The sequence below is a fragment of the Dendrobates tinctorius genome, unplaced genomic scaffold (assembly GCF_039654945.1).
Source record: "Dendrobates tinctorius isolate UK_male_01 unplaced genomic scaffold, ASM3965494v1 ptg000065l, whole genome shotgun sequence".
NCBI lineage: Eukaryota > Metazoa > Chordata > Amphibia > Anura > Dendrobatidae > Dendrobates > Dendrobates tinctorius.
The window spans coordinates 8,332,698-8,360,573 of NW_027361733.1; the positions used below are offsets into that span (position 1 = coordinate 8,332,698).

The 27,876-nt window shown below is 44.2% G+C and overlaps 1 protein-coding gene across 4 annotated transcripts in view; it reads right to left on the reverse strand.

Annotated features, from left to right (window-relative positions):
- RIPOR3 (RIPOR family member 3) overlaps positions 1-26,622 on the reverse strand; it is a 234,104-nt gene extending 207,482 nt beyond the window's left edge. For 2 of the 4 annotated variants that reach the window (XM_073580601.1, XM_073580603.1), the window contains exon 1: positions 26,451-26,622. The gene's annotated coding sequence lies outside the window, so the exon portion shown is untranslated. The remainder of the gene's footprint in view (positions 1-26,450) is intronic. The other 2 variants (XM_073580602.1, XM_073580600.1) reach the window with 1 other exon arrangement.
- Positions 26,623-27,876: the final 1,254 nt, after the last annotated feature.

Here is a 27,876-nt window from a genome sequence, read left to right on the forward strand (position 1 = left end):
CTAGTCCATCTATGGTCATATACTATCTAAGATCCTATTCTATCCCTGAGCCTATACACAGTACCTGACAGTGACATGACATTACAGTACATAAACATTATATTTCACATTAATTATTATTGAGGTGCCGCATGTAATCGTGCGAACAGTGTCCAGGGGAGAGGAAGCACGTGAGGGTCACCGCCACCTCCTTACAGTCGCATCAGCGCAATTCAATTCGGCCTCATTGATTCTTTTCCCAGATACATGAGCCAGTACTTAGGTTTTGAGTAGAAGGAAACACAACGCTCTATATGCCAAGACTCATGCGACCAGACACAGAAAAGACGGAAGGAGAAAGGGTGATTTTTTTTATACCTTTCAAAGTTGCGTAAGTGCTTAGATTGGAATAATTTATAATCAGACCTAATATACTCAAGAGCATTGATTGACACGTAGTCACACTCTGGGAAAAAGAAAGGTGCACTTTTATTATACAAGTACTCTATGTATTCCAACACTTATTCTCTAAGTTATGAATCTCTTACGTAGTGGTGGACACAGACAGAAGGGGGCCCCTGTGCAAGAACAATATATGGGCCCTTTGCGGTCCAATAGGTCATCATAATGCACAAGTCCACCTACCTTGGAGGTAGTAGTGGCCCTCTTACATCTTGGGCCCCTTTGTGATAGCACAGAACAGACCAATAGTATGTCCGCCCCTGCTCTTATGAGCAGAAGAAATATATGACTTCTTATACAACAGCCTATAGGATTATTAGCCCTCCACACCCTAGGGCAAAGTTATATCCAAGATAGAGGTGGACACACAACCAATGTATGTAGGAGGTGATATGTCTCACCAAAACTCAATATGACACCACTCTGTCACACTGGAGTTCTGCAGGATCAAACCTGCATCATCCCATACAGATAAACAGTCCCTTTTCCTCCCCCTAAAGAATGCAGTCCATTTGATGAGCACGGAGTGTGGAAACATATGTGAATGCATTGCAGGCGATTATAATAGAAAACACCAGGAATAACAAAAGATTTACATTTTGAACAATGGCCTGGAGTGTTTGTATGTTTATTAGAAGAAAAAATGTGCAGTGATTTAGAGCTCGCGGAGAAGGCGAGTCATCTGGATCTTGTACAGCGCAGTCCTCTGTTCATCTCGAGATGAATTGTCCTGGCATGTGGCCCGTTTATCAAATAAGCGGAGTGATTTACATGAACCAAAATCCTTATAATAAATGTTATACAGTCATGGCTGAAAGTGTTGGCACCCTTGAAATTGTTCCACAAAATGAAGTATTTTCCCAGAAAATTATTGCAATTACACGTTTTATTATACACATGTCTATTCCCTTTGTGTGCCTTGGAACAATACAAAATTAAAAAAAGAGAAAAAAAGCAAATTGGGCATAATTTCACACAAAACGCCACAAATGGGCCGTACAAAATTGTTGGTACCCTCAACTTGATATTTAGTTGCACACCTTTGGAATAAATAACTACAATCAATTGCTTCCTATGTAAGAAGATGAGCCAAAACAGAGTCAGCGGTTCCCTGTAGACTTTGGGGCCGGAACTATCGGGACTTTAACTACTGTTGCCGGGGACGATTCTTCTGAGTGGGAAGGACCTTTGCACTGGACAGCAAGGGACGTGTTGGAGATAAAAGCGGTTGAGCGCAGGAACGGTGGAGATTTGGCGGGAAAGCGACAGGAGGACAAGGAGAAGGTTGACTCCCTCCCCACTGCTCCGACTGCTAACTCCTCATCCTCTCTCTCCCAGCAGTTTGACTTAACAACTGACATTGTCCTTACTGAGCTGTTCCCGGACCTTCCCTTATGGGACAGCTCCTTCCCGCTCTCAGTGAAATTCTTGCTCGCTCTGTTCCTAGCGACTACCTCAGAGGTTCGTACGCTTCCGCGGCCTGCGAGCATGCATGCTGTTCGTGCTCTGCGCCATTTCAGAGGAATCCACAAAAGAGACTGTTTCTACGTTCCAACACACTCAAACCAAGCGAACCCGGATACATTGGCATGGTCGGGAGACAGTGCTTATCGTTCCTCCGTAGCAGAGCAAGAGACATTGTCCACGATTTACAACGCCGGCGGGAGATATTCCAGCCTCTCCCCAACAAGAACTGCAAGCGATAAGTTATCTTTTTCGTACACCTTTTTCCCAAATACTGTGTTTTTGTTCAAATCCTGTTGATGCGCTCAGTGTTCCTGTGTTATTTGGCTGTTGATTTCATCTCCCTGTGTGGAGTATTCCTTGTATGTCAATAATCTGTTCGAGTAAATCCTGTTAAACCTTTCTCTGCCTCCGGCTCTTCACTGCATCCAACGAATCTTACTTCCAGTACCCTTACGCCTACAACCGTCAGCAACCTTCATATACCTCTGACCTGGAATTTTGGACCACTCTTTTTTTGCAAACTGCTCCAAGTCTCTCATATTTGAAGGAGCCTTCTCCCAACCGCGATAATTGCCTCTACTTCAGGACTCTCCAGCACTATGTTTCCAACCATTTTTGGGTGCTTTTTGAAGTATGTTTGGGGTCATTATGCTGCTGGAAGACCTATGACCTAGGACGCAAACCCTGTGTCATGGTCTGTATGTGAATTCTCGTCTAGTGCTGCAGGAGTTAATGCTTTTGGCCTCTCTCTGGTTCAGGGAGGGCTTTAAATAGCCTCATTTGGGCTCTGTCTGTTGTCAGTGATACTTTTGACTTCGGCTTAGTTTCTGACCCCTGTATATCTGTGGATACTGTCTGCTTGTGTATACTTGCTTGTGTATGACCTGGTCCGTTCCTGTTTCTGATATTGCTGTCCGACTCTGTACTTGCTTTGCCTCTCTGTTATGACCTTTGCATGTCAATGACCTTCGTTCAATTGTTCTTGCCTGTACCGCGCTGCTATCTTAGGTTTCCAGACTCTGCTTTGTGACTGACTATGTCCCTGTCTTGCCCCTCCTGTACCGTGCCATCTCCTGGCTTAGACCCGCCCCTGCGCAACTACTCTCTGGGCATCTCTAGCCCAAGCGCCGGCCTCCGGAGCACCGGGCCTTGTCTCCGCCCCCAGACACTTCCCCAGCAGTCACGTGCTTCAAGTCCTGTTTGCCTGAAGCACGCATCTCCACCGCTGCCACCCCGCTCCACACGTATCTTTGAGCATAGTTTGTTCTACTCACGACACGTGCATTGGCTCAGTGAGCAAGTGCAGTGCTGTGTTCCTGACACCCAGCTTTCTGACACTGGGCACTGCATTGCGACTCAAAATCCTTTGGTAATCTTCATATTTAATGATGCCTTGCACACAGTTAAGGCAACCAGTGCCAGAGGCAACAGAACAACCCCAAAACATCTTTGAACCGCCACCATATTTTACTTTAGGTACTGTGTTCTTTTCTTTGTAGGCCTCATTACGTTTTTGGTAAACAGTACAATGATGTGCTTTACCAAAAAGCTCTCTTGGTCTCATCTGTCCACAAGACACTTTCCCAGAAGTATTTTGTCTTACTCACATACATTCTGGCAAACTACAGTCCAGCTTTAATATCTCTGTGCTGCAGAGGGGTCCTCCTGGGTCTCCTGCCTTATTGTTTCATTCAAATGTCAACAGATAGTTTGCACTGCCACAGATTGCCTTGATTGGTTATCCACCATCCGGACCATAATATTCAACTAAAGATCCATAAGTAATTAACATTTCTTGTACATGACTAACCTCCAAACTATAGACTTTTGTAAACCGTAAGCCAACTATTGATAAGAAATAATTCAATGGGAATAAAATTCACTGCAAAGTTACTGTTGGGTGACTCCAATGGCTATTAAAGGATCTTTACTGTAACCCATTCACTCTATACATATCTTGCACCAATCCTTAGATACATCCTGTATTATACTCTGGAGCTGCACTCAATATTCTGCTGGTGAAGTCACTGTGTACATAAATGACATTACTTATTCTGTACTGATCCTGAGTTACATCCTATATTATACTCCAGAGCTGAACTCACTATTCTGCTGGTGGAGTCACTGTGTACATACATTACTTATCCTGTACTGATACGGAGTTACATCCTGTATTATACTCCAGAGCTGCACTCACTATTCTGCTGGTGGAGTCACTGTTTACATACATTACATTACTTATCCTGTACTGATCCTGAGTTACATCCTGTATTATACTCCAGAGCTGCACTCACTATTCTGCTGATGGAGTCAAAGTGTACATACATTACATTACTTATCCTCTACTGATCCTGAGTCTCATCCGGTATTATATTCCAGAGCTGCACTCACTATTCTGCTGGTGGAGTCACTGGGTACATACATTGCATTACTTATCCTGTTACATCCTGTATTATACTCCAGAGCTGCACTCACTATTCTGCTGGTTGGTCACTGTGAACATACATTACATTACTTATCCTGTACTGATCCTGAGTTACATCCTGTATTATACCCAAGAGCTGCACTCACTATTCTGCTGATGGAGTCATTGTGTTACATTACATTACTTATTACGTACTGTTGTAGGGAAGGTGACCTGACGGACGGACTTGTCTGTAGGGAGAAGGGACGGTTGGTGCACTGTAGACGGATGTTTGTAATGACAAAAGGGAAACAGCTGGGGAAAACGGAAAAGAAGTGCAGTACCTAAGTTTGACCACAAGATGGCAGGGGGGAGCGTGAGAACAGGACTTGACAGCAGCTTAAGGCTAGGAAAGCGCTTAGTCATGGGGGGCGGTGAGACAGGAACCCAGGAGGGGATTTCCCGAGCAGGGAGATAAATAGGACAGGAGAGGGTTCCAGTCCTGGGTGGAGCTCAGGAGGAGAAGAGACAGTGAAGGAGAACGAACAGTAGAGGAGAGCTCGACCAGGGGACTAAGGTGAAAAGAAGTCAGGGGGGTGGCCCCGACATGAAGAACCGCAGAACAGACGAGGCCCCGGTGGTACCAAATTGACGATGACCTCGGACTGGTGAAGCGCTGGCGGTAGATAGGCCTAGGGTAGCCCCAGTGAAAGAGCCGCGAGGAACATCACTACGACAGAAGGAAGGTACAGGTACCCGGGCTTGAAAAGTCCAGGCAGTTTTGGTGGGCCGCTGCATGTCCGAGTTCCAGTGGCTGCTGTTCCTGCGAATGAGGCGGAGGGTTCCAGTATCAAGGCTGCAGCCGCGGCTGTAGAGTTGAAGTCTCTGACCGGGGCTATGCACCTTACGTTGTCAGCAGTCACGCGTTGTGAGTCGCCCTCCCAGGGCCGTGGGATACTCGGTACCCGGCCGGTGTCAGGGGGATGTGTCACAGCAGCGGTGACCCGGTCCGTGGCCCTGGGCGCCCAAGTAATGGGAGAACCTCCTGTCTTCCTGCCAAAAGCCCCGGGTTCCTGCGTACAACCCTTCTTATAACAGACCCGCCCTTGGCAGCAGGGGTCACAGGTCTTTCCCTGGCAGGTTCTCTGTCGCCCTGCAAAACAATGGTTCCGGCCCAGAGACACCGTTATCTTTATTGCTCCAGTCCTTCCTCCCACAGTAGTATATTTATGTCATTTTATCAGCCATAAATGTATGATAGATATAGGTCCCACTGTTGGAAAACAGGGCCTCATCATGCATGTCTTTGAGGGGAAAGGTACACTGATGAGCACGCTCGCTCAAAATTTTTTGGAACCCCCATACAAATCAATAGAGAATAAAGAATATAGAATAGTATGCACTTCCTCCACTCTATTCCCGGGCAGGGATCCTTTGGATATGCCATAAAAGTCTGACATAAAAATACCCCTTGAATCAAAGGGTTTCCATTCATTTCAAGCTGCAACCAGTACAACCAGTAGACAGATGTGGAGCTGACCCTCTTTAAGGGGTATTCCCATCTTACACATTTATACAGTAGCATATTCTGTGTGAAGTACCTCTATTATTCCATCAACACATGCCTGGGCTTTCATATCCTATTACATACAATTCAGTGACAACCTTTCCCAGCCCCGTTTATTATGTAACTAAAGAGGGAAGGGGTATAAAATAAGCAGTAATAAACTTCTACACAACTTTCCATTTCTCTTCTGCACACAGTATGGAAACCAGTCCTATGATAGCTTTTGCCTTGCATGTCTACATATCTTACCCGTACAATGTCCCCCTCCCAAAACTGTTAAAAAGAGCACGATAACCATCAGGAACTTCTGCCGAGTCTGCCGCATCTCAAACCTGTCATTTATAACCGGTGCTGTATAGCAGAGAACATAAACACCAGAAAGAATAACCCAAATAAAGTAGGACCCGGCGGCCGAGCGGTCACATCCTTCTCTGCTGGGGACAAGTCGCATTCAATTAAAGCCCAAATTCCCACAACGAACTCGCAACCGATAGAACAAGCACCCACAGAGTGACCTCCTGCAGATTAAGAAAAGGAATTTAGTCTCTAAAACTGCAGCAAAAATGATCATTTTCTGGATTAACTGAAAACGACATGTGTGCAAAAGTCAAGGCAGCCGGGCCGGCTAATAAACATGTGGAGGCACTTGGCAAATATTCACAGCAAGGAAAGTGGAACTGGGAAACATTTAAGGGGATTTGATAGCCTTTTCATAAAGCCTTCTGCTTAATTACGGTCCGTCACCAATGATCAGTGCCTCCCCCCCCCACGTTGAGTTTCCGCTATGGTATTCACGCACCTCCAGCCATGGAAGCCCAGATTTGGCTGCAGCGAGAACAGGACTTTGCTACGTGCAGATGTTTTTCCAAGTCATTACAGTTTTACAGTATATCTCTTCGCTCTACAGACTGCCCACTTCTCCATTATTACAGCTTTTTTTTTTTACAGCTGACCTCTCTTTTCCAGACTTTCTCTATAGCAGTCTATGGCAACTCTGGAGACAAGGTGGCTTTGTTGTGTTTCTACAGATTTTATTCTGCTGACGTAATGTGAAGATTTAGCGCTCCAGGTAAAGTATAGCAGCTACCAGAGAGTAGTATCATCACCTAGGCAGGAATTGGTAAAACTCTGGGAAATTAAAGGGTTACATAGCTATTAGAAAAAACATTTTGACAGTTAGAGTGATCAATGAGTGTAACAAGTTGCCGCGAGAAGTGGTGAGTTCTCCTTCAATGGAAGTCTTCAAACAGAGGCTGGACAGGCATCTGACTGGGATGGTTTAGCGAATCCTGCTTTGAGCAGGGGGTTGGACCAGAAGGCCCCGGAGGTCCCTTCCAACTCTACGATTCTATGATTCTATGATATCAATTGGTCCCAAAATAAGGAAAAAAAAGGAAAAAAAAATCTCCCAGGTCCATGCACTTAACATCCAATGTGGATGCACATATATCATCCCTGCCATGAGGCGTTGGCCTGAACTGTCTGACAGGGGATGGCAAAATGGCGCTATCACCCACACAGATTCAGATACTGCGCACCTGCCCGGCAGGTCTAGGGTGCCAGTACTATTTTCAGCTGTACGTGTGTCCACAGAGGCACATCCAATTGAAAACTATTGCTTAGCAGATAGCTAATGGCAAGCTGTCCAGCAATACCAATATACGCCACCAGCCAATCAGAGGACAACAGCAAAAGGTGACATCAGGCATCCCGCTGCAGGGAGCACAATGACATCACTGCATTGCGTGTTCTGTGCTGGGCGATGGAGGACGAAGAAGGAACTGCGCAGCTTGGGAGCAGAGAGAGCTGAGAGGTATGGGTTTTTTTCATGTGCTATATGATACAGAGTAGCACTGAAGGAGACATTATACTGTACGGGGCAACAATGAAGGAGACATTATTAGTGTATGGGAACCAGAATGGGGACATTATTAGTGTATGGGAACCAGAATGGGGGACATTATTACTCCTTGCGGGTCAGAATGGGGGACATTATTACTGTATAGTTGTTCAGCCCAAATTTGGGAGTTCTGTGTGAAATGATGTCCAATTTGCCTTTTATTCTTTGTTGGGTTTTTTTGTGTCATTCCGATACACACAAAGGAAATAAACATGTGTATAACAAAAATACCAGGTGTGCAATTGAAATAATTTTCTGGGAAAAATACTTCATTTTCTGGAACAATTTCAAGGGTGCCAACAGTTCTGGCCACGACTGTATATTAGTGCATGTGTCACATACATTGCTGGATAGTGGTATATACTTATGTATATGTTTTCTTCATTCTGATACATAATATGTGTGCTTGGTATAAATTGCTTGATGCTTTTTTTGGATGGGAAGGAGTGGGGGGTGAGAGCGCCATCTCAATTTTTGCCAGGCTACAGCAGTTCCCCTTTTAAGGATTCATACTCATGCATCCCAATTTTGCAAAAACGGCGCGTCTGCAAATTCCTAAACACAAAGTTCATCATGTCATTATTAATCTAGACAAGTAATTGCCACAAGAAATATGTTCCATGTCCCCAGAGAAAACAAACCCTCACTTCCACAAGTCTCCCATTACAACAATAAACAATGTGAAAATCAGCTCAATCAACAAAGTGACTGAGACTATCGGGCACTGAGCAATGCTGGGACTGTAGACAGGAGCAGCAGAAGTGTACAGGGACTTAGACACATGTCCCTGCCAGAGAATAAATTACAGAATAATATATATTCCACAGGCATCATCTCTCACACCAGTCACCCATGCACAGGACAACTTTTAAATCCAGCCAAAAAAAGTCTCTAGAAGATTACAGGAATACGGGAAAAGATCTTGTTTTCTATTTTCCCATGTTAATAATATTAGAATGAATTTATGGTTGATGGCATGTGACATGGTAGTGATATATAAGGAGGGAAGATTTGCAAAGCCAGAAAGAGCCCATGGGAAAGAAAGGTGGTGTTTTGAAAAAAATAAAAAAATCAAGGTCTGTGTCTCATTGTGTTTGCAACCAATCCCAGATCTTAAGGCTCCCATACACATTAGCGCAAAATTGAATGAACCCACCCGTTTTGCTGATCTTCTAATTCTTAGTGTTAAGTTTGTTATTGGGCATCAGCTCAAAAAGGCTACTTGGGACAGACATAGCTCTAGACACTCTGTCAAGCACAGGTCCCAGAGAAGCTCTGGTCTTCACCTTTTAGACATTACACAGAGATCTGGATTTACAACTGAGCCCCCTGGGTTGTATCCATAAAGTAGCAGCAGGCCAAAGTAGTGATCCAGAGGCAAGGATGGTCAAATAAAGCCAGGTCAGAATCAGGAGGGACAGACCTAGCAACATAATTAGAAAACAAATGCACAATCAAAAGAATGGTGGAGGTCGGATATCAGGAGATCAAAATGTACATAAACTCTAAAAGTTTTGACCTGTGAAGTCAGCCTAACACCCAATATGCCCTGAAGAGTTACTGACCCCTGTTCTGACGTTTATGGGGTCTCCTAACTATACCCTTGTATCAGAATGGGAAGGATCCAAGAAGTTTGAATTCAAAGGCATGACCCTTTTGGTCTCAAACAAGATAATCAGCTGTCAGAGGTATCTGGTATAAGCTTTCTCCCCTAGTCCAATTGAAAATGCAAACGCTTGGCCAAGCTGAATGGTCATGGGTTTGGGACAGTTGGGAGAAAAAACTGTCAAACTGTTAAGCTCACCTGGTGAAATGGATCCTCCAACCTCAAGGTCCGGGTGGGCACACAGGCTACAGGGGTCGGTGCAGCAGGCAGGTGAGGCAATCGGGAGACAGATAGCAGAGGTACAGGAGACCGCAGGTGGACAGTAGATTGAGTGACTGGAAGCCGCAGACAGCCAGGAGATTTCTTGGAGACCACAGACAGGTTGTAGAGATAGTGAAGGCCGCAGGCAGACAGGAGACAAGAACACCAAAGCCCTAATACCAAGACAAATGTGGGTGTCGTGGTGAACCGTATATAGGCCCAGGCAGATGATCACATGGGATCACGCCAGGCCATCTGCAAAGCCCAACGTGGAGCACAACAGAGTTTAGTGGTCCGGGGTGAGGAAAGCAAAGTCCGAATCCGAGCTAGGTGTGTAGCAGTCGAATCACGGGTATAAAGTATATAGACAGCGTTTCTGCAGCCACTTTATGTCCAAGGTTGCAGTTGTACTGTTTTCCATTGATCTCCATATAAATGGAGACATTAACTACTTCCTGCCTCATAGATGTATTCTTGCATTTCCTCAGGTCATTTTTGGATAGAAGCGTACCTCCAGTTGGTGGGTTACATTTTTTTTTTTATGTTAGGGGAATATCAGTTGTATTTCAGCCTGTATGCCCAAGAGAATGAAATAAACATACTGAAATAATAGTAGTAGGAAATGTCGACTGCAAATTTCCCCATGAAATCTAAGGGAAGTACCAGTCTGAAAACTTGCATGAATATACCTTCTGATGTTAATCATAGACATTGGCATCCTCTATGGAGAGAACAAGCATATCGGATGATATCATATGCCAACGCTTGTCAATCACTGCACCCTGAAATATCGGGAAGAACAGCACCAAAGGTCAGCGGGACCCTTGTATTTTCAGCATATACAAATGCAGTGCACATAGGAACTCTATGCCGGATGACTGGAAACCTGATCTGATCTGGAAAACCAGATGTAGACAGATGCGGTAATCTAATATTTTATTGAGAAATATAAATTTGTCACCGTGGAGCAACATCATTGTGATATGTACGGATGTTATGTGTGGTCCCCAGACAGGCTGACTGGTAAGTCTGGCGGAGCTGCTCGCTATATAGGCACATGAAGAATTTGAAGGGAATACATATGACAGAAACCAACTCAAGATCCCCATCTGTAAAAGTATACAATACCAGCACCCACAAATAAACTCCAGTCCGCTGTGTGTTTTGTCTCGTGTGTGCAGCATAATGTATACAGCGGTCTCTGCCCGGCGTGTGATTAAATGTCAGAAAAGGAAACACATTGCACTTGGCTCCAAATATCCAAATAATGTGGGTTTACATTTCACTACTTTGCGAAACCAAGCATCATCTGAGTAAAGAATTTACAGCTTGCCGCATAAATGATTATGAAACCTGATTACTGAAAGCACAGAAGCGACTATGGGCCTGACTCTGAAATCACTTGGCAAGGCGATGACTGGACTTGTGTGAGACTCGTGCGGGTTTCTCGCATTGTACACACAAGTGTGACCCAGGCCTTAAGCGTATGTTCATAAGAGACGTTTTTGCAGTGTTTTTTTCTACAGCAAAAAATGCTGCGTAACATATGCATGTTTTGGCATGTGTTTTTACTTTATTAGAATAGGTCAAAAATATTGCACAAATGCTGAAAGATTTGACATACTGCAGATTTCAAAAAATTACCAGCAGCTCAAAAAGCACAAGGAAAAACACAAGTGTCATGAGATTTTAAAAAAATCTCATTCACTTTGCCAATACTGTAAACCACAGCATTTTTGCTGCAGAAAAAAAAAATGCAACAAGAAAACACTGTAAAAACTCCATATGTGAACATACCCCAAAGCAATATACACAGCAACATCACAATCATGTGGTGCTGGTGGTAATTTGCACCTCTCCTGTATGTCTCCAGCAGTTTGTGACCTGCAGAATCTCTCCAGTATTTCTTGTGCGACCCGGAAGTCACAAATCAATGTGAGTATACGAGAAACCGAACGAGGCCAGAATAAGGCTCTCATAGACTTACATTGAGATGTTTTGACAATTACAATGGTGATGCTGGACCACAGCGGCGCTGGAAAGAGTTGAAGACTAGGCTCTGGAAAGCAGAATCCGAAATTGTTGTCAAAAGATGGTGATGGTGGACCGCAGCGGCGCCAGAAAGAGTTGAAGACTAGGCTCAGAGAACTTAAATTAGTAACATCACTTCTTGATTGATAGTGGAAAGCAGAGGTGACAATATGCAGCAGAGCCTCTGTCTCCAATGTCATGAAACAGAGGCAGCAACAACAGGGAGAAGTGAAGAAGAACCGAGGCTGCAAGTGCACAGGTAATTTTGTGGCGCCCCTGAGGCTCAGTCGCCACAGAGGTACTGCACCTTCTCCTAAGGTGTAGTTCCCCACCAACTAGGTAAGTTGGGAACTCCTTTCCACACTCCAACACCTGCACCCCACACACGGGATAGTTCAGCAGGACCAGATTGCGGCTTCATGCTTAGAGGGTAGCAGAGCACCTTTCATGGGTCCTTGCTTCGTAACACGAGATGTGCTGGGAGGTGGGTGGAGTTGAGACATATAAAAGGTTGGGAAAGTATAGGATTTCAGATCAGTCTGAGGTCAGTCAGTCAGGAGAGTCTGAAGACGGGTCAGAGAGGAAGGAGATCCCTAGGAAGAGGGATGGAGGAAGGAGTGCTGCAGCTGCCTCAGTGACCTGAGCCATCTGACACGGGAAAGGAACAGAAGGAGAAAGACGTAGAACTGCAACCTAAGCTTCCATAAGAGAGAGAAGGAACAGTGCGGAACTAAGGAGTAGGAGAACAGAGAGGAGTTGTGGGTTGGAAGAGGAACCCTGCCTATAGGTTCTCAGCGCAAGGCCGGGGCCCAGTCCCCGAGGTTGTATGGACACTTATGGTTCTGCAGCAGACAACGGTGGAGTAGTTGGCTGTAAATGCACTACTCCCATCTAAGACTTGGGGCACAACAGCAACTGAATAGAGAGCCAGGACTCCGGAGAAGGGAGTCCCCGAGAGAGGCTACAGCTGTCTGTCATACAAGTAGAGTTGTTAGGAACATCTGACAGGAGGAACTTCAGAGTACCACGGTACTGGAGCTCTTCATACTAAAAGGCACAATAGAGGAGTCGTTCAGGAAAGGTACATGTTGGCGGAGTGTTGGAGAGGAGAGCCCTGACTTGCCCAGGAGGTTGATTGAGTCTCTGCCCCGGAGGGCACGGCACGAAGACAGGCACCAGTGTGTACCACGAACTGTGAGTAAAGCTTTGGAACTACAAGCCCTGGTGTCTTCCATTCAATTGTGCGCCAACACCGCCAGCACTGCTACATCTGGGTACCAACATTCCTCACACTGCCTGCGCCTTTCCACAACCATTACAACTACACTGCCCTGGGACACCAGCCCTGCCTGTGGAGGGCTATACCATCACTGCTGCACCTCACCATCTGTCCCAGAGGATCTGTCTGCAGCGTCGGCTTAACATCTCCCTTGCCGAGCACCACAGGTGGCGTCACGAACTATTCCATTCCATTAACTACATTCATCCCCATTACTTGGGCGCCCAGGGCCACGGTCCGGGTCACTGCTGCTGTGACACATCTCACTGACACCGGCCCGGTACCGAGTACCCCACAGCCCTGGGAGGGGACCCAATTTCACCAGTGCACTTGCAGGGCTAATTTGCATATGAATAAAAGATCAATTTCAGTGCACGGGAACGCCAGATCATGAAGAAACAAGTATCTCTGGAAAGGTTTCACATGGTCCTATGCTGCAGTACTTCTGTTTGCCTAAGGCAATCCATTTCTTATTATAGGTGACAGGGATACAACTGCTCAATGCAGGCAGGGTGAGTGCAAAAAAGATTGCCTGTACCCTCAGGATTCGCTTCTACCTCTATTTGTCTTTGAATGCCTTATGTTGAAAAGTTGAGAACAGCACAGAAAGTCTAGAGAAGGTCCGGGAGGTCTGGCACACACTGCGCAGAGCTGTGGTGGATAAATGACACTTGGGGGGCAGCTACCAGCCAGCAAAAGCTTTTCCTGGCTCTAATTTTTGCAAACAAATCAGGCCGGACTTATCCAATACTAGCATTTACTGAGCTCGTTGGCAACTGGTGCATTAACTTGAATAGGATAAATTATGCCAGTCTCTGTACTCAGCTCTGATTAATCATAAATGCATGTTACAAACAAGATTCGCTAACCCAAAACAGACAATTATAAATGGAACAGCATCGTGTTATATAGTTTACTGTACTTTATAAAGTGGAGGAGAAACCTAGAGAAGGCTCCTATTACTGGGTTTCTAAAAGGTCCAAAAGTGCACTCCACAAATGACTCAGGTAATTGGAGATTAAGACCAAGCACATTTATTTTAGTGCATTAATTATACATTAATCAACGTAATTAATGTTGCAACATACAAAATATTGTAAACTAGCATTTTCTTATTCATCTAGTGTTCTCTGCTCAGTATTGTGCTCTATTTTGTATGCGATAGGGAGTAAGGGATACGACAACAGCTCTGAGCACTAGAACTTCTATAACACTGCCCGTATGTGCAGGAATATAACTACTATAGTACTGCTCCTATGTACAAGACTATAACTACTATAATACTGCCTCTGTGTACAAGAATATAGCTACTATAGTACTGCTCCTATGTACAAGACTATAACTACTATAATACTGCCTCTGTGTACAAGAATATAACTACTATAATACTGCCCCCATTTACACAAATACAACTACTATAATACTGCTTCCTATGCAGAAGAATATAACTAACATAATACTGCCCCTATGTACAAGAATATACGGTAATTACTGTAATGCTGCTCCTATGTACAAGACTATAACCGCTATAATACTGCCCTCTATGTACAAAAATATAACTAATGTAATACTGCTCCTATATACAAGAACATAACTACTATAATACTGCCTCTATGTACAAGAATATAACTAATATAATACTGCCCCCATTTACACAAATACAACTACTATAATACTGCCCCTATGTACAAGAATAGAACTACTATATTACTGCCCCTATGTACAAGAATATAACTACTATAATACTGTTCCTATGCAGAAGAATATAACTAATATAATACTGCCCCTAAGTACAAGAATATCATTACTGTAATACTGCTCCTAAGTACAAGACTATAACTGCTACAATACTGCCCTCTATGTACTGGAATATAACTACTATAATACTACCCTCTATGTACAAGAATATAACTAATATAATACTGCCCCCTATATACAAGAACATAACTACTATAATACTGCCCTCTATGTACAAGAATATAAATAATATAATACTGCCCCTATGTGCAAGAATATAACTATTATAATACTGTCCGTTATGTATAAAAATATAACTACTATAATACTATCCGTTATGTACAAGAATATAATTACTATAATACTGTCCGTTATGTACAAGAATATAACTAATATAATACTGCCCCTATATACAAGAACATAACTAATATAATACTGCCCCTATGTGCAAGAATATAACTATTATAATACTGTCCGTTATGTACAAGAATATAATTACTATAATACTGCCCCCTATATACAAGAATATAACTAATATAATACTGCCCCTATATACAAGAACATAACTAATATAATACTGCCCCTATATACAAGAACATAACTACTATAATACTGCCCCTATATACAAGAATATAATTACTATAATACTGCCCCTATATACAAGAATATAACTAATATAATACTGTCCCATATACAAGAACATAACTACTATAATACTGCCCTCTATGTACAAGAATATAACTAATATAATACTGCCCCTATGTAGAAGAATATAACTACTATAATACTGCCCCTATGTACAAGAATATAACTACTATATTACTGCCCCTATGTATAAGAATATAACTACTATAATACTGCCCCTATGTACAAGAATATAACTACTATAATACTGCCCCTATGTGCAAGAATATAACTATTATAATACTGTCCGTTATGTACAAGAATATAACTATTATAATACTGATCCTATGTACAAGAATATAACTACTATAATACTGCCCCCTATGTACAAGAATATAGCTACTATAATACTGCCCCCTATGTACAAGAATATAATTACTATAATACTGTCCGTTATGTACAAGAATATAATTACTATAATACTGTCCGTTATGTACAAGAATATAACTAAAATAATACTGCCCCTATATACAAGAACATAACTAATATAATACTGCCCCTATGTACAAGATTATAACTATTATAATACTGTCCGTTATGTACAAGAATATAATTACTATAATACTGTCCGTTATGTACAAGAATATAATTACTATAATACTGTCTGTTATGTACAAGAATATAACTAATATAATACTGCTCCTATGTACAAGAATATAACTACTATAATACTATAATACTGCCCCTTTATACAAGAACATAACTAATATAATACTGCCCCTATGTACAAGATTATAACTATTACAATACTGCCCCTATGTACAAGAATATAATTACTATAATATTGCCCCCTATATACAAGAACATAACTAATATAATACTGCCCCTATGTACAAGAATATAACTACTATAATACTGCCCCTATGTACAAGAATATAACTACTATAATACTGCTCCTATGTACAAGAATATAACTACTATAATACTGCCCCTATTTACAAGAATATAACTACTATAATACTGCCCCTATGTACAAGATTATAACTACTATAATACTGCTCCTATGTACAAGAATATAACTACTATAATACTGCCCCTATATACAAGAACAGGTATAAACTATCTTTTTCACTCACAGGAACATTTCTAGTGACAGATGCTCTCTCTGTTTCCTAAATTGCTTAAACTTTACCATTTCAGTGAGATTCCTCAAGCAAACAAATCAGAGGATAATAAATGAGGTGTCCCTGACAGTCTCTCACATAACAAGCTATTCTTAGAAGAACATGTATCCAAGAGAGGCTGTTACCACCACTGCTGCGCCAAAGATTGTGCAGCTTTCACCACCATCAGAAGCGCTGCGGTAGGAATGAATAGTAATTATCCTGTAACATTTACCATTCTGCATTAGAGTGGTACGGAAGTTTCACAATTGTGCAAAAATACCGCAATGGCATCCAGTGGTCACACCGAAGGGTGTGCATTCAGTAACTAGATCATCGATACCTGTAGGGACTGAGGGCCTGATTCCAGCAAAGTATCACTTACTAGACTGTTTGATGCAGTTTTAATAAAATTCCTGATTTCTCTACTGCAAATGGAGTAGTGCTGAAATGCTGAGCTGTAAATAACCCAACCCACACCATTGATTGGCAGCTTCCTGTGCAAGATGTCACTCAGTGATGGGGGTGGGGTTACATAGATTAGCTGGACTGCCTGGCACATTACACCTAGTCCTGTAGTGATAATCTCCTGCTCATAAAACACTGATTGTATTGAAACTACAACAGACTGCTGAGCAGGTGACACATCCTTTGAATCAGGGTTTCTGCCCCTATATCGTACTGCTCTCACATTCCATAGCAACAACCTACTGACAGATTCCCTTTAAGAATTGGTGTCATTTTATTATGCACATGGCAGTAGGAAGCTCAACTTACAACCTTGACAACACTCTAGACTTGGTAAATCTCCTGCCATTAGCATATTTCCATGGGGATGCAATGTTCAAGAGTAGGAAGTTCTATGGGAAGGGGACAATGCTGTAGTACGTAATAAGCAAAGACTGGGGGATTGTGTTGGGGGTCCGGGAGAATGTCACTTTGTCAGACCTCATGATTCCTCCAGCCCTTGGGGCTCATTCAGACATCAGTTTTTCACAGATAGAAATCATACCTATGTCTTTGAGGCTGTGCATATGTCCATGTATTTTTGCGGACTAAGTGGTCCACACCAAATCATGGCGACATGTCCAATTTTGATCCAAGTCACAGATCAAATTTGACAACGAAAAGTCAGTGAAAAGAAAAATCAGACAGCGTTCAGATGCCATCCGTGTGCTGTCCGTTTTTCGTTAACTGATGAGAGAAGCTTGAGAAACCTCCATCAGTTTTATTTTGCAAAGGAAAAAACCTGATGAAACACCACTAAGGTCTGAATGAGCTCTTAGGCCATGTGCACACGATGCAGAATTACTGCGGATCCGCAGCGGATTTTACCGTGCAGAAACGCTGCGGATCCGCAGTATGATTTACAGTATAATGTAAATCAATGTAAAAAAAAAACTTTTTTCTTTCCGCGCGGTTTTCCTGCGGTACAAAATCTGCAGCATGTCACTTCTTTTGTGCTGTTTTCCACCTCCCCAGTCTCCAAATCCGCAGTGGAAAACCGCACAAAAACCACAAGAAAACCGCATGAAAAATGGAAGAAATCCGCAGGAAAAATGCAGGTCATTTGACCTGCGGATTTCTTCAATTCTGCACCCTATTTATTGGCTCAGGAACAGGTGGCAGCCTCCATCCTGTCCATTTGTGACCTTGCCTTGACTAGGTGTGTTGGTGTTGTATCTGCAACATGGCAGACAGTCTGAGTTTCAACACAACTGAGCAGGTTCTCTTCAACTGGCTTTTGTCACAGCACTTTGGTCACCCATACCCAGTGATAGTGGATCCGCGGAGGAGGAGACGCATGTGGGTCCATCCACTTTTGAGGCAACGACTCACAAGAGGTCATTTTCACCGCCTCTATTCTTCTATGCGGGAGCATCCTGCAAAATTCTACCAATACTGTCGCATGAGCATTGCCACATTTGATCTCTTGGAGACAGTGCGCCCTGGGATAACCTTTCAGGACACAAGGATGCGCAAAGCTATATCTGTAGAGGAGCGACTTCTACTCACATTACGGTATGTACTACACAACCACATTCTCTATGTTCATGATGTGTTGCCCAAAGTATGTATTTTTTTGCTTTTTGGACTAAGTTTAATGCCCTCATCTTATTCCAGATATGTTTAAACTTACAGACCAGAATGTTATGTGTAATATGTACTGAATATCACTTAGTCATTGTGCGACCAAATATATGTGTGTTAGTAGATCTGAATCACTAACAAGTTTGGTATGTATGTACCTGGTCTTTTGTTAATTTGTGCATTCTAAAATGTTCCTTTTCTGTTGTTCTTCAGCTTCCTGTCCACAGGCCTGTCTTATGCCGCCCTCCACCATGAGTTTCTCATTGGAAGATCTACCATTTCTGGCATAGTCAGGTCGACATGTAGTGAAATATGGTCAAGACTACATCAACTCGTCATGCCCGAGCCTAGGATGGAAGACTGGTTGAGGATATCAAGGGACTTTGAGTAGGAATGCCAGTTTCCTAATTGTATTGGGGCCCTTGATGGCAAACATATCCGGATGCGTAAGCCGCCGAACTCTGGCTCCCAATTCTTCAATTATAAACAATACTTTTCTGTTGTATTGTTGGCTCTGGCCGACCCTCAATACAAGTTTATAATTGTTGACATTGGGGCCTATGGAAGGACGGGAGACTCTAGAGTCTTCAATGCTTCCATTATGGGTCGGCGGCTACGCACCAACCCGTTGGATCTACCACCACCACACCAGCTACCAGGCTCCACTCAAGAATCAGTCCCTTATGTCCTTGTGGCAGATGAGGCGTTTCAGTTAGGGCGCAATGTCATGAGGCCATAGCCCTGGAGCAACCTGGACCACCGGCGCAGAATTTTTAACTTGCGCCTATCACGTGCTCGGCGACTGGTGGAGTGTTCCTTTGGCATTCTTTGTGCGAAATGGCGGGTACTCCAGTCTGCCATTCAGCTGAGTGAACAAAATGTAAATGAAGTAATTAAAGCATGTGTCGTTCTTCATAACTTCACCAGGATACATGATTGTTCCTCCTCTGCTGGTGTTGTGCGTGGGTCGGACAATGTGCGTAGGGCGAGACCACCTATCAACGCTCAACGTAGACCGCTCTCTGGGCTCAAAGTGCGTGATATTTTCACAAATTACTTTATGTCACCTGAGGGAGAAACTTCTTGGCAAGAGCATGCTGTGTCTATGTTCTAATTTTTTGGTATTATGTGTGTCTAAATATATATATTTAAACCCCTTATGATTCTATGACTGTTTAATTGCATTGGTAAGCGTATGTTAGTATGCTGACATATTTTTTTTTAGAATTGAGACAGAGACGTAAAATGTGGTAGACAAATGTTTACTTTTGCCTTATTTGTTTTTTTTAGAAAAACATCTTATTGCCGTATGATCAATGTGGCAATAGGCCAAATTGGCCTTTGTGCAGATGTGAAAATTGGGAACAAATAACATTTTCTGACAAACAAAACAAACACAACACCATTAGCCAATACCAAAATGGCAACATTATAAATTTTGGTAGGTCGGGGAATGAGAAGGCGGAAGACCAGCCTGTGTTTGCTGCTGGCTACTTTGCCCAACTTGGCCATCGCCCTGTGTGGAGACATACTGTTGCCCATGTTGTGGTTAGTGTACTGCCTCCTGGGATTGTGGTTGGTACTGGCCAGAGTGATACTGGAGAGGGGCCTCTTGTTGGGTCTGGTAGGCTCGTGTCTCATACCCACCAAAATAGCCATGTTGTCCCCAACCAGGTTGGGACCAGCCTCCAACACTGGGTGGCAACAAGTGGCCATATTGGTGAGGTTGGCTAGAGCCAGACATATGTGGCTGCTGTAGGAAAGGTTGGGTAGGGGGAGGAAGGGGGTGAGGTGTAGGCCCACGTATTTGAGGATCCTCAGAGCCTGCTTGAGCAAGCATGTGTGTGGGGTGTCTAAGGCCGGTTTCACATTAGCGCATTTTCAGCGCGCGCACGGCCGGGGGTAGCTCCGCCCCCGATCCGGCTCTCTGCCCGGCGTGCCCGCCCCTTCCTTGTAGCGCCGCCTCCTAGCGGACAGCGGCGCCTGCGATCGGCGCACCCTATCTTTAGCATAGGGTGCGCCGATCGTGCGCAGGCCGTGCGCTAGTTGCGCTTTGACCTGCGCTGCGCACTTTTGACGGTGCGCCGTGCGCGCCAAAATCAAACTTTTCGGATTTTGGCGCGCACGGCGCACCGTCAAAAGTGCGCAGCGCAGGTCAAAGCGCAACTAGCGCACGGCCTGCGCACGATCGGCGCACCCTATGCTAAAGATAGGGTGCGCCGATCGCAGGCGCCGCTGTCCGCTAGGAGGCGGCGCTACAAGGAAGGGGCGGGCACGCCAGGCAGAGAGCCGGATCGGGGGCGGAGCTACCCCCGGCCGTGCGCGCGCTGAAAATGCGCTAATGTGAAACCGGCCTAAGGCGCATCAGTTTCCTGGGGGAAAGTTGCCACCTCTCCAGATATTCAAATAACTCATATGGGGTATTGGGGTGTGTGCTTGCATCAAGCAGGATCTGAAAACATCCTCGAATACGTAGCCTCACCTCACGGGAAAGGGCACAAAGATAAAGGGCCAGGCTGCGTGAGTATGCCTCCTCGCCATTATCATTATTGACTCTAGCCAGATAGTTCAGTACCCCTGTGTCAACATTGATACGGGTATCTTGGGCGCCTTCTTCTTCCTCGCCGGGATGGTCCAGGAGGCTGTGGGGAGCCCCAGATCGGGGCAGTTGGGCTGCTGCTGATGTAGCCCTGCTCCTCCTGTATGGCTGATGGTGCAGCAGCAGACGGTCCTGCTTGTGGATGTGGTCCTGGTGGTGGGGTATGTGGTGCAGGCACTGGGTTTTCCTGGGAGGAATCTTCACCCATGCTTCTTGGAGGGGGAGAAGATGGGCCAGCCACCTCTTCCCCTACAGACCCAGGATCAATGATGGGCTCTGTATCTGAGCCAGTTTCTCTCTCCGTAAGGTTGGACTGAGTTCTGTTATGAAATAGAACAGAGCCAAAAATAAATCCATTTTTTTGGCCCTGTAAAGTATCTGTGTAATGTGGTGTGAGGTATTTACTTACGGTCTCAGATCCAGAATTGGAGCGAGGAAGGAGAGGCGGTCATAATAGATATATTTCCTCTTTATGTGGCCCGCATCACCACTCCTGGACCGCTGCTGATGTTCCCGCCTGTATTGGTCATGGATGCTGCGCTAGCGTCTCATCACATCTTCCACTGCAATGTGACAGGAAATATTCTCATTTTCACATATTTGCTAGGTCAAATTTGCTACCAGTAGCCTAGGCATGTGGCCTTCTAGGGTGTGCTTTCTACCCAGGGTGGCATATATAATTGGGGCATCCAGGCCTGATACACAGGGTCAGAATAGTTCAGGTATCAAGTAACTACACTTAATAACTTGGTTGGCTAGGAGGATGAGGAGCTTGTGGCCTGGGCCAAATTATGGCAGTGTCAAACCATGGGTCACATAAAAATCTACCCGCCTCATGAGGCAAAAAGTCCAAGCACAGGAAGGAGGGGGGGCTGATTCTAAATGCCTTTTTTGATGTGAGGTAATTTTAAACAGTTTTTGGGTTGTACTTACTCAGTTGCTGCTGCTCCTCACGTGGCCGATCAGCAAAATCGTGGAACATCTGGCGACATATGCGCCTCCATGACGCCACCTTTCTTGCCCGGTTTGCATAATGGGCATCACGTTGGTCCCAGATTTCCGTGCGCTCCTGCACTAGTACAATCAGCATCTCCACATTGAGGAAATATGGCGACATGACGCTGCAGGACTCCGTGGAGGCGTACTTCCTGGATGTCTGGAGCGCTTTTTGAGCTAATTAGCATGTCTAAGCTTCCTGATGATGGATTGGCCCATTTCCTGTCACCAGCAAAAAGACCTGCGTATTTCTCGCAAGTCACACGTGTGGTCCGTGTGTAATCCGCATTTTTTGCGCACCCATAGACGCATTGGAGTACTACGGGCGTAGTACACTGACAATCGCAGCATGCTGCGATTGGCACGGACCGTAGAATACGCCCAAGAAATATACGGCTGTTGGGGGCAAACCCATAGAGAATCATTTGTCCGTGTCTAATGCGTGCTTTTAACGCCTCTCACTCGTCCGTATTCCTCTCTAGTGTGACCCCGGCCTAACCCTAATGGGAAAATGAAAATAAATATATTTTCTTTATTTCATTATTTTTCCCTAACTAAGGGGGTGATAACGTGGGGGTTTACTTACTATTTTATTTTATTTTGATCACTGTGATAGGGTCTATCACAGAGACCAAAATGAACCAATAGGAAAAATCTTCCTATTGTTGCCGGGTGCTGGCCAGCAGATCTCGGCGGGCACACTGCGCATGCGCCCATCATTTTCTTACCGAAAGAAGATGCCGGCGGCCATGGAGGGAAGCAGGAGGACCCGGGGACATCGGGGGGTGCCAAAGGGGGGATCAGGGACCCTATTTCTCTCCTCAGATGTGCGATCACATACGGGGTCAGTAAAAACTAACTCCAATCATGTTCTCTGGGGTCTCGGCTACTCCCGGCAGCCAAGACCCCGGAGAAAATCCGACTCTGAGGGGTGCTATACACTTTTTCCACAGCACTGTTAATTAACGGCGCTGTGGTTTAAGTACCCTTAACTACCGCCGTTAAGGGTCATTAAGGGGTTAACATAGATGGATAGGATCAGGATTGCTAACATGACCTTTTATTTTTTCTGGACAGCGTACCAAAAAATCACGGACAGACAATATTTTTTATGGACATATTGTAAGACCATAATAAATCATTAAAATTATGGGTGATCCAAGTGTACAGCCCACAATTCTGATACAAAGACATTTGCTGCATTCACTGTGAACTGTAAAATGATGATAATTACAGTCATAATAATCTGTAGAAGTTTCTTCACCTTCAAAAAAATCACAGACGCCATAAATGTTTTTTAAGGAGAAAGCAATTTTGGACAGTTGGCGTCCCTGAATAGGGTAGGTAATTAATAACAGATTGGTGGGGTGCAACAACCAGCACCTCTACCGATCTAATGTTCCTGATGGAGGCTCAGTGTAATCAGTTACGGAGCAGCACAGCACAGCTCCGTCACCTGCATGGCAGCATTGGTGAATACTGCAAATTCGCCCTATATGAATAGTGGTGGATCTGCAGTATCCCACTATGGCCACTATGCAGTTGACGGAGTTGTGCTGTTCTGTTCCGCAACTAAAGCATATCCAGCCGTTGGTGAGCCGATTGCAACCCCCTGATCTAGTAATGATGACCTATCCAAAGTAGGGATGAGAACACCAGTGGACGTTTGGCTGCTGGTACCCAACCCGAACTTTCAGTTCAGTTCGGTTCAGGTATCAGAACTATCCCCGAACTTAAACCAGAACCCGAACCCCGTTGAAAAGCATGGGGACCTGAACTTTTGAGCTGGGAAAATTCTCTCTCATGCGAGAGAATCAGATCACACGCTGACAAAGTTGGATCCGAGTGTCATTAGCATAATTGGCCTGATTCTCTCGCATCAGAGTTTATATGACAGTGTGAGCGAATTCTTAAAGTACCTGACATCTCCTTTAGGGCTGAGTCAGATGGCCGTATAACTCGTGCGAGAATCGCGTCGCACTGCACGGACTTGCCCGACACCTCTCCTGACCTGAGCCAGACATCGTGCTGGATTACTATGCAGCTGTCAAGCTCAGGTCAGGAGAGCCGACAGCCAGTACGAGGTTTACAATGCGATTCTCGGACGAGAAATACGGCAGTCTGTCTCTGCCCTTAAGGGTATATCACCACTTTGCGGTTAAGCAGAGGTTCTTGTGGTTTTGTAGCAAATACAGGTGAATCTTATTAAAACTGTGAAACTGATACAATAGTACAGTGTGTGTGTTTTCTTAGTGCGGTTCCAACAAATAAACTCCCAAGTCTCTTAAGTATCTGTACATCTATGGACACTGTCAAAAACTGCATTGCAAAACCGCAATAAATTGTAGCATCTGACTAACAACACTACGGCTACAGACAAATCTGCAGTAAGAACATGAATAACAATGCATGATGATTGAACCCCAACCCCCTTCTCTTTATACTTTCCCATCCCTCGGTTGAACGTAAGTGTTTTTTACAACTATAATAACTATGTAACCATTTAAATAAGTAACAATAAACAAACAAACAAATCTTCTTGTGGCCTTTGCCCATTCACTCTGAACAGTTTTTACGTAAAATACAGCATTTTGTTATCAAGAAAATTTCCTAGAAATGCTCCTTTAAGAAATTGGTGATCGGTAAAACACATGTGATTGTGGCCACAGACGGGTCCGCGGCGCCCTCGCCTGAGATCCGGCGTAAATCCATGCACCTGCGACATAATAGCACATAATAACAGATACTCCCACTGCCCATGCTGCCCCGACATGCTCACAACCACCATCGCTGCACCAAACACCACCCTCATTATTAGGGGGCAATCTCTGCGTTCACGTACACTCAATCTTCAAGACTTTGTCCTAAGCACACGACGTGACCAGCGTCAGAGGAAAGCTCTCGGGACACAAATTTCCTCTTGCACAACTTAATTTTTCCTAACTTTTGTGCTTTTGGCATCAACCTCAGCAGCAAAATTAAACATTCCAGGGTTTTGCTGCTTTTTCACACAAAACTTCAGTTCCTTAACATTTTTGTCATCTCTGCTGGTGGAAAGCGAAGGGCAGCAACAGAAGAAGACTTCTCACAGCTCTGGCTTTGCTACAATTGTATGAAGTCCGGACAATGCTCAATAGACAGGGGAATAACTTTAATAGGTGCAGGGGTTGCAATTGGACCTGGGGCCCTGGAGACTAGGGGTCCCAAAAGGTTGGGCCATATGAAAAGACGACTATTAAATATTACGCCACTGTCAATAGACCAAACCCTTCTAGTGGCCCAGTGAGCAGATGAGACGGGGCCCCTCTGCCCACCGAGCCCCATACGCCAGTCAGGGCAGTAATGCCCTGATGGTGGCCCTGGTTTGCTGCAATATATCAGTGAAAGGATTGAATACATTCCGAGAGAGACTACTCACATAGGTGAATACCACCTAAAAGTCTCAGCAGCTTTCTGAACTTCATGTCCATTAGCAATAAGTAATCAATTTCCAATAATCAACTTGTAAGCACTACCGCTACGTGGTACCTAACCTTTTTTAGCAACTATTTTAGAGTTGGGATTTTGTTTAAAAAAAATGGCCAATTGTAGACAAGTTGCACATAAATCGCAGTCGTATGTGACATGCACTGAAGTCTGTGGTGAGTGAGTGAGTTGCGTGTGACTTGTGACCGGGGACAGAAAATCTTCCATGCCTGGAATCATTTGTCACAGTCACAATAGTTCGCAGGTCGCAGTGCGACACCAAAGGAATCATTAAATGCAACACAACATCGCAATCTCAATGTAGTGCAACATATATAGACCCGTCCGTCCTTAAAGGGTTTGTGCGACCTCACTTGCCAAAGCAACTGTCAGACACCCGGCACAAATCATGCATGTGTCCTATTCTAAAAAAAAAATCCATTCCACTGTCTACGTCGGATGGCTCTCAGTGAAGAAATGAGAGACGCTGCGGAACCTCTTTAATTAATTTTGAGTTGTCCACAATGTTCCATTTGCTGACAATAAGCAGAAATACTGGAAATAGAAAGCAACCCAAACAAAAAGCACAATAAAAGTACTTTTTGAAGCAATGACAGGAAGACTCGCTGCCTTCCAAGTGTTAAAACGTCTTGGTTACGCTTTTCAGTTCCGCGTCTTCCTCCACCATGAGTGCATCTGCGATTAATTGGGTCATGAGCGCCCAGTGTTACTTGCTGATCATACTAATTCAGGACCCCCATAACTCACGTCTTATCCCATACAACTCTTAGGGACAGAAGGACGGTGTGTGACACTTACCGATCGATCCACCTGGGCTTCAGCCTGTATGTGTGTCCGATACGGGCAGTATTTGGCCTCCGGCGCGGCGCTGCTTATTTGGCGTTGTCATACATGCAATGCGCAGATAACAGCCTTATCATGAAAGCCAGCTCAGCACATGTCAAAAGCAAGCAGTACTTCTATGAAAATGTACATAGTGTAGGGAAAATCTAGGAGGGGGAAAGGAGGATGGAGGAGGAGGAGGAGGGAGGAGGGTGCTCACTCTGTACCTCTGTCACACTGATGGGAGTAATAGGCACCCCCACTGTGGATCCCTCCCCGCCACTACCCCCCTAAACCTGGCATGGCGACTGGGAAAGTGCAGCTAATTGGAAGGACATGCAGAACTTGTAACCATGTCAGGAGCCCTCTGCTATCAATCACGCACCATATGAGGCTGGCTTTTGCCTATGGTGTTCGCTGGCGAGTAGACGGCAGACGATGATTATTTTTTTTCCTTTATTTACTTGGGTTTTGCACAATGCTTAATCACAAACAGATGACCTAGGGGGAAAAAAATAGTAAAAAATACACAAGCCCCCTCTTTCTCCTAACCGGATCCTTATAAAGAATTTTATTCTGCACTAGTAAACTCTTTCAGTGCCAGGGTCACATTCATAATGCTAGTGCAACTACTTACCAGGGGCTGTTCAGGATGCCGGTCATTCACCAGTTGTAATTCTGCACAGACCATAATGGAGCTCACCTAAAGGGCCAACGGGGGGCAGCAGAGGTGCTCGCCTGCAGCCGTGCATGACACTTAAGTGATCTGTAAGGGCTCATACCCATTTGCAAGAAAAAAAAGTCTGATTTCTGGACCGAAAAAATGGACAAGTGTCATGCGAGTGTAATGCGAATTCCGTGCGATTTTTCCACGGGACATGCGTATGCAATCCGTATGCAATGCAATTTTAACATGAGGTTTTACATACAGCAGTTCTCTCCATGTAAAATCTCATGTTAAAATAGCAAAAAAACACTGTACACATCATTTTAAAACAAAATAATCTTCAAAATATATTTATATATATATATATTTATATATATATACAGTATATATATATATGTGTGTGTGTGTGTATATAGTTAGATATATAGATAGATAAAAGCTGGCAGATGCCGCGTACAGTAAAGAATAGAATAGGTTTGAATAGAATAGATGTAATAAATATATGCAGATAGTATAGGTATATATATATATATATATATATAGTATCCAAAAAAAGATGAAGGCAGCACACGAGGTGATAAAATTCAAGTGCGGTTTATTGGCCCATGTGCACTTGAATTTTATCTACCGGTGTGCAGCCTTCATCTTTTTTGGATGCTATTGCAAATGTTTGGTAACTGCCTGGAGGGCTTTTTGCACCCAATTGCTATTTTTTGTGCTGTTTTTTGCTTTTTT